This window comes from Montipora capricornis, chromosome 1, assembly GCF_036669925.1.
Source record: "Montipora capricornis isolate CH-2021 chromosome 1, ASM3666992v2, whole genome shotgun sequence".
In the NCBI taxonomy this organism is placed as follows: Eukaryota; Metazoa; Cnidaria; class Anthozoa; order Scleractinia; family Acroporidae; genus Montipora; species Montipora capricornis.
The window spans coordinates 22,244,902-22,252,401 of NC_090883.1; the positions used below are offsets into that span (position 1 = coordinate 22,244,902).

The 7,500-nt window shown below is 39.1% G+C and overlaps 1 long non-coding RNA gene and 1 pseudogene across 1 annotated transcript in view; both read right to left on the minus strand.

The window, feature by feature from the left end:
* Window positions 1–5,346, minus strand: part of LOC138026549 (uncharacterized) — a 14,176-nt pseudogene extending 8,830 nt beyond the window's left edge.
* The window catches only part of LOC138026628 (uncharacterized), an 8,461-nt gene continuing 6,306 nt past the window's right edge, over window positions 5,346–7,500 (minus strand). Inside the window, exons 2-3 of the long non-coding RNA XR_011127311.1 lie at window positions 5,943–6,006; window positions 5,346–5,373 (exon numbers count right to left, since the gene is read on the minus strand). This is a non-coding gene — a long non-coding RNA (uncharacterized lncRNA). The remainder of the gene's footprint in view (window positions 5,374–5,942; window positions 6,007–7,500) is intronic.

Below are 7,500 nucleotides of genomic sequence, written 5' to 3' on the forward strand. Positions count from 1 at the left end.
TAAAATGGTCAAGGAACGCGTCAGCAACAATGGGAACTGAAAACATTTTTGCAGCTCTCCAAAAAAAAAAAAAAACGGCCGACAAAAGCCGATTTGGACCGGAATTGAGCGAAGCAGAAATCGATAGTTTAGTCGAGAATGTTGTTCAATATTGATCCTAAATTTTTTTATAAAACAAATATTCTACTCGAGCTTGTTTGATATAAAATGATTATAGCCAATTCGCCGCGTAGTTATCTATCACTTCATATCCATAGGCTGGGATCTGGAATCCGAGGTTCACCTGGATTCCTTTGCATAGAGCGATAAACAGTGTTTAGTCTTTGTGCTAAGTAAAACCGCGTTGCAAATCATTTTCCTCTACAACAGAGTTAATACCCCTAAAATCTCGTGAAAGGCACTCCAAACGAAGTCTAATTTACAAAGAAACGAGAGGCTCTCCGACCAAATCCAAACAGCGAAATAAGATTCTACCTTTCGTCACTACATGCAGTCCGGCTTTTCCAAATCTCTAAAAAAAAAATCTTATGAAACTCTGGCATATCATCCAAAGCCATCCAGGTCTCAGAGAGCATATTTTTACACATGAACCAATCCTCTCCTACCGAAAAAAATAAATCGCTCAAGGACCGTGCATACGCCAAAATTCCTTCAATTTAATTACAATTACTGTATCACTGGAGGGTCAAACCAAGATGAAGTTGGCAGAGACGTTATGAGAAGAAGTCTCCTACACCGATCACCTGCTCGTTCGTTGATCGTAATTTACTGCTACCAGAAAACGTCTATAGAATTCACAAAATGCGAACGCACAAGCACAAGCTGAGGCATTTGTTGGAAAATTGGAGTTGGACAATTGGATTAAAGTAAGTAAAGCAACCATATTTAACGTCGATAATCGTAACAGTAATTAACTGACAAACCTGAGGACGACGGTTCGCTCATTTTACTCCCCCCCTCGCCATCAGTGCTCTGTTTTACGGGTATTTAAAGCTACTTAAGCTACACAGAACGGAAACAAGACGAAACAAGGGTGTGAGATCCGGGAATCGAACTCAGGACCGCTTGCAAGAAGGCCGCACACTAACCGACTGTGCTATCCTCGCTCCTCCATCCTCTATCCTGGTATTGAAAGTGTGTGGCCAACTTTTTGTCTCTCACTTCAATACACAGCCCCCTCCCCGTGACTTATCTCATTTGACTGACTTTTGCTCCAAACGACTGAATTATTTAGCTGTTGTATTGACGATGTATTTTTGTGATGTCAACAAGAAGAGATTGTCATGAAGGTGACATGGTTAGGATGGAAATCTACTCTGTGCGGAAATACAGGTGAATGGGTGTCCACGCTCTTTGCAAAAATGAACACAGTACCTAGTTTTGTCACCAAATGACACCTTTGCGAGTAAGCTCTTGACATCGGTTCTTGACTTCAAGGTCTTAGCACTCTCTGTAACACCAGTTCCTTCTGTTGCTCTTTGGAAAGCTCACTGCACTGAGAATGAGCATTCATTTCTGGAAAAAATGTAGTTTTGTGAAAAGTTCACTGCACTGAGCATAAGCATTCATTTCTGAAAAAAAAAATGTAGTTTGTGTGAAAAGAGCAAACAGCGAACTCTTTCGGTGGTCAAACACTTAATTAGACATTTATTACCTTTTTTTTTCTCGAAACAGAAGTCGGTTTACCTTATTGTTCGCTTTTCGTGAGGTCATATAAAGTCTCCAGAGTGCGACATCGTGAAATTGTGTAATAAATGATGGCGCGCGAGCGGAACGTCACTTTTTATTTGTTGGATCGAAGTTTGCAGTTGTCGCCGGAAACATGATTACAATTCTTTGTTTGAAAACAAAATATTAGTTGCATATTTACAGGATTGTCCATCTCCTTCTCTGTAACCCTCCTTTTTTTTCTTTGTTAAGGTTATGGCTGCCTAAATGACGATCGATTAGGACCACGACACCTATGACCAAATTTCTCCAAACCAAAGTAGCACAAAATATGTCAGAAGTGCATGCTATTATATGTACGCCCAACATAAAGTGTCTCCTAAAGTCTAAGCATTTGCTATCTGTTACAAACAGTAAAAAAAAATGTTCGACAGGTGCATGCGCACTAATCTACTGGTTTGTGTAGCTATGAATACGGTGTCGCGACACACTTCGTAATCTAGTGGACCACAATTCTCAGTTTGCTTTTTTTGGATTTCATAAATCATGTTTTGGGTGTTTTATGACTAATATCAATGTGTTTTTCAACAAAAAAAAAAGAGAAAACAGTGTCAGGCTTGTCGTCAGGCTTATAATTATTTTTCGGTTAGAAATCATGAAAAGCAGCCCTGACGCTTAATGAAACCTGGTGTTCATTCAATTTCCTTGCAGTTCCATTTCTTCGCATTTCTTCAAGGCGTGATGAAATAATTTTCACTGAGTTCACTGGTCAACGTATTTCACTTTTTTGTTCTCAAAGATACGAACCGCCATCACAACAAAACGAACTTCTCGCGCTCATACTTAAGAGGTTCCTTCTTGTTTCTATCGAGAACTCGCAGTCGAATTTGACCTTAAGAAAACTGGTGAAGTTAATGAACCTACCTGATTCGACATCGTGCAGAAATTTTGGCCAGTCGCAGTGACTAGGATTTTCTAGATGGCAGTAATGAGTCTGGAGCTCTTCCACTTCTTCATCGCTTAAGATCTCCCGAAATGTCTCCGTGCAGGCTTTTGCAAAGTCATTTTTGGTGACATAGCCTTCTCTGAGGGTATCATATTCGTGAAACTTGTCCTCTAGCTGTAGATAAGAAGAAAGTGGGATTTTGAAGTTTTCATTTCTTTTGTCGAAGTGCAAATTAGCCTACCAAGCCTCGATACTGTACAGTGAATTGAAAGAATTCTTGCTCTAAAATGAGGCTTGGTAGGGTAATTTTCACGTGGACGAAAGAATTATAAGTGTGACCGCTATTTATGAATAACGTCTATTACGCGTAAATACGTATGTATATTGGGAATGTTGACCTCGGTAAGCAATTAAAAAACGAAATGATTATGAATGATGTATGAATCGGGGGGTTTGTTATTGTGTTTCGAGCAAAGCCAGGCCATTAAACTAGAAAGTATACATCTTATTTCACAAAATTTATATAGACCGGCTGCCGGCATGTGCACCACCCACAAATTGCACTTGGCAGCGCTACTAGCACTGCGTTGTTGCTTACAGGAATAACCACACGCAATCAAGTAAATTGGAAACTTATCGAATGGAGAGAAGTAAAAGGAAGAAGACAAAAGTTAGAAAGTCAAGGCACCCCGGCAATCATGGTTTTACCTTCCGTCTCAGCAGTTGACAAATGGGTGGTTTTCACGTGACGTCATCGCCGTCATGTTGGTGGACGAAAACAAAAGATCTCTCATTGGCTCCTTTTGTTCATCCACCAGCAATTGTGCATTTCAGCATTGTTATCTGTGTCTCTAGAGATTGGTTGAAAACCACCTCTGGGCAACGGTATAAATAAACTTACTGTGTGTGTGGGATCCCTAGAAAATCAAAGTTGGCTAAAACATTATGGGTATACTGACCAGCCATTGCTGGGAAGTGACAGTGTTTTGTTTAGGGGAGAAAAGTTCCTGGATGCAACTCGCAGTCAAATACTATATCGAAAAGTTGAAAACAGGCAAAACGCGTCCGCGTGACGTCACGATATTTGATTTTTGATTATCTAATACATTTCCCTTGCAAAGGCGTCCAAAAAATCCATCAAATCACTGTAGAAAACGCAGAAAATGAAAGGAAAGTGAACTTTATTTATCAGACTGTCGATGAAAATGGATTTTCTTAAGGAAAGATTTGTAATTTTTATGGAGCAGCATTTTCATCGATCAGTTGAATCAAGCCAATATGATCAACATTCGTATATCGTGACGTCACGCGACGGTCTTATCATAGCACAAAGGAGCACAAAAGACCTGAGGCCCGTTTCCCCAGCAAGAAGGCTTTTTTACGACACTGTCATCCGCATGTTTTGATAGGATGGTTTTTTTTAAAACATGTTTTTCAAGTGATTGTGGAGTTTGATGTCATAACTTCTCCGTTCTTAAATACGAAGATGCACTATCAAAGGCGTGTTTACCTTAGCCACGTGCGGATTTTTTGTTAATCAACCGTGGACGCTATTTGTCCGTCATATGTTATGAGTCGTTCTTCTTCCACCCAGTCACCGTTTTCAAACCCAAGAAATCTCATTTTAAGTGTTCCGTTTCTGTGTTGCTATATATGTCGATCGCCATCTTGGATAATGAGTCGTGTTTGAGTGAATTCAGGGCCTAAAGCCATAGTGCGCCTTCGTCTTTAAGATACAGAGCGAATCATGACACACGAATAAAGGCCAGAAAAGTCTCGGTTCTTTTTCGAGATAAATGCCCCTTGTTCTGATCCTACCATGATTCCTTTTTGGCGAACGTACTCTCTGACTTTATTCATCGGTTTGTCAAATGCCGTAGCCTCGCTGACCAAAGTGGTAGGTGATTTCCTCCTGTAAGACAGCACAGAGGAAAGACTTGAGGGAGAGAATCGAAAGAAAGTGACAGCTTTTTCGTGTAATTATTAGTTTACAAACAACTAATTGCTGTTGTTTTTGTTTTTGTTTTCTTTTTTTTTATATATATACTTAGCGATGCTACACACCAAAACATGTATTACGATATAGCCTTTCTTGGTTACCATATATCACAGATTTTTAGGATGCTGAAACCCGCCGAAAAAGTTACTTTCGGATCTTCAATTAACGAACGAGTGCATTGAGAGTTTTTCGTTCTGATCATGCGCAATCGAAAAACACAATCTCCAAACGCGCAAGTGCGCGCGTGAAAACTCGCTCTCTCTTTGAACGCGATCTTGCCGATGATCTCTGTGCAATAATGCCTTGAAAATTCGAAATTTTCAAATAATGTTTGAATCATTAGCGCTTTTACCAACCAATAATTTATCAGTTTTTGACGGCTAATAACTGGCTTGTGATGAAAGTTGAACGACTTAATTTTAAACTGGACATTTAAATAAGTTTAAAGAGTTAGGTGAAGTCAGTTTGTAAGTAGCATGATGCTTCTGTGGGCAAACGTGTATGCAATGACGTCAGCGAAGATCACACCGGCATCGCAGAGGTCATGGGTTCGAATTCCGTTGAAGTCACGTGAATTTTTTCAGGTCTCTCTATGAGAGACAATTACTTTTTTATTGCCCAGATAACATGCAGACATGACTTCTCTCTTTCGTCCATAAACCGCCCTTCAAATATACATTTATTTTCATGCAAAGTTCCCTTACATGCAAACATGCACTCACCCTTCACTTCCCCGACATGTCCTTGAGACAGATGAGACCTGTGTACATTAACATTATAAATTGTTAGATATTACTATTATTATAACCAAGAAAACTCGATTTAAAAAAAAAAAGGAACTTTGTCGGTATGGCTAGTTCGTTTGAGCTTTTGTTTCCGCTAGCAAGTGATTTTCCAAAAAGTGGACTTACAACTACTACAGCGTAACTCATCGCTGTTAACCTATTCTATCGTTGTTCGTAGGTTAATAAACTTGTTTGCTAAGTAATGGAGACTAGCGTAAGGATGGGAGATTGGGACAAATGGAATTTTTTTTAAACAATAGGCCTTTGCAACTAACGATCACATGGTACAAAATCAGCCATGCTGGAGGGCAAGCTCATTATTATTCCCCCACTGGGACATTAAACAAAGAGACCTGAACCAGTCAAGCTTGATTTGCCCTTGTTTTAATGTCCCAGTGGGGGATAATAATAATGAGCTTTGACCCTCCAGCATAGTGGATTTTGTACCATGTGAGCCGTTAGTTGCAAAAAGCCTATTGGGAGGTTGAGAACATGGTGAATTAATTATGGCAATGGATCTTCAACTTTACGACAAGGTACCTACCGCTTTCCATCGACATGACGTTGCAGAAGAGAACCTTAATGGCAGTAAGACACTTCCCAAAAACCTGAAAAAATATTTTACATCCATGCTAGTTTAGTTTGATCAGAGCCTGAATGTTTTTTGCTTTCATTTTAGACAGCATCTTTCGCCTCGCTATGTTTGTCTGTCTGCGTGCGGAATGTTTGACACTTTGCAGAGTTTTTATTGAAGAATTCGACTTTGTAGTAGTGTTTACTCATGTTCATCGAAAACTGACACAACGTGAAAGTTACAAATCGAACTATTGCCCACAAAAAAACTTTGTTGTTGATATTTGATCATTGCAAAAGAGCGCAATAAAAATAATGTACCGTATCGCTAAAATCAGGAGTACGAACAAACCTTCCACTCACCAGTTTAGTTGGTATAAATATATGAGGCCTTCTCATTGCGGTAATGAATTAACCTGGGCATCGTGTGCTATTTTTATGAAGCATAAAAGCCAATCTCGCTGCTGTTCACCCATAAGCAATTCCGTAATTTCGTTTCGTTTTACTATAACAACTCTTCTTGCAGATACGAAGGGGACGAAAAGAGGAAGGAAGACAGCCTAAAATCACTTTTGTGGTTGCGATTCTAACCGCCGTCTACCGTACATACATTTCGTTTTAAATCGGTGACAACTATATTCTTACATATACGAAGGGGACGAATACATTAGAGGGAAGCAAGAGCCTACAGTTCCACTTTTTGTGGTTGCAAGATAAGTAAAAGTAAGGAACAAAGAAGAAGAAAGGTCAAGCATTTACATTCGGAATAGCCTAAGCCAGCGAGAAAAACAGGGAATTTGCCGAATGTGAGTGGTTCACTCAATCTATAGTTATATGAGCTCATGTAACCTTATATGGTAAAAATTTCTTCCCGAAGAAGCGACGTTTCTCTCTGAATAAAGCCAAAATGGAAAAAAAGATTGTGGATCAATTCCGACGTTTAGAAGTAAGCGAAAAGGCAAAAAAATACTTTTTTGATGAGGCCTACGTCTGTCTGACCACAAGTTATTACACAACATCGCATCTTCATGTAAAGGATCACTTGTGCCCACAAATGACAATACTAGAAAGAAGAAAGAACGAAAGACAAGAAGAAGCAAAGAACGAAAGAAAGATATTTGTTTCTGCACTGAAAGTCACTAAAAAACTGCAGTCTTAGACACCGTTTCTTTTCTCTCTGGCTTTTCCAAGAAAATAAGATGAGACCACAAGAGAAAGAAAGAAAGGAAAAAAAGCCGAAGGGGGCGTGGTAAAAAAAAAGAAAAGGAAAAAAAAAAAAAAGAAAAACACGGAAAAAAGAAAAGAAAAACAGAAACGAAAAAAGAAAGAAAGAAAAAAGAAAAAAGGAAAAGAAAAAAAAAAAAAAAAACTTTGAAAAAAAAAAATTTGTTTTTGACGCGTCGCACACCACAGTTCTCTTGGATATTCAGTGAGCGGATGCTCTGTTATCTGTGTTCAGCCTTTCCTTTAAATGCGCGATCGTAATGGCCATACGTATCTAACTTATGTGAAAGGATGGTCAACATTAA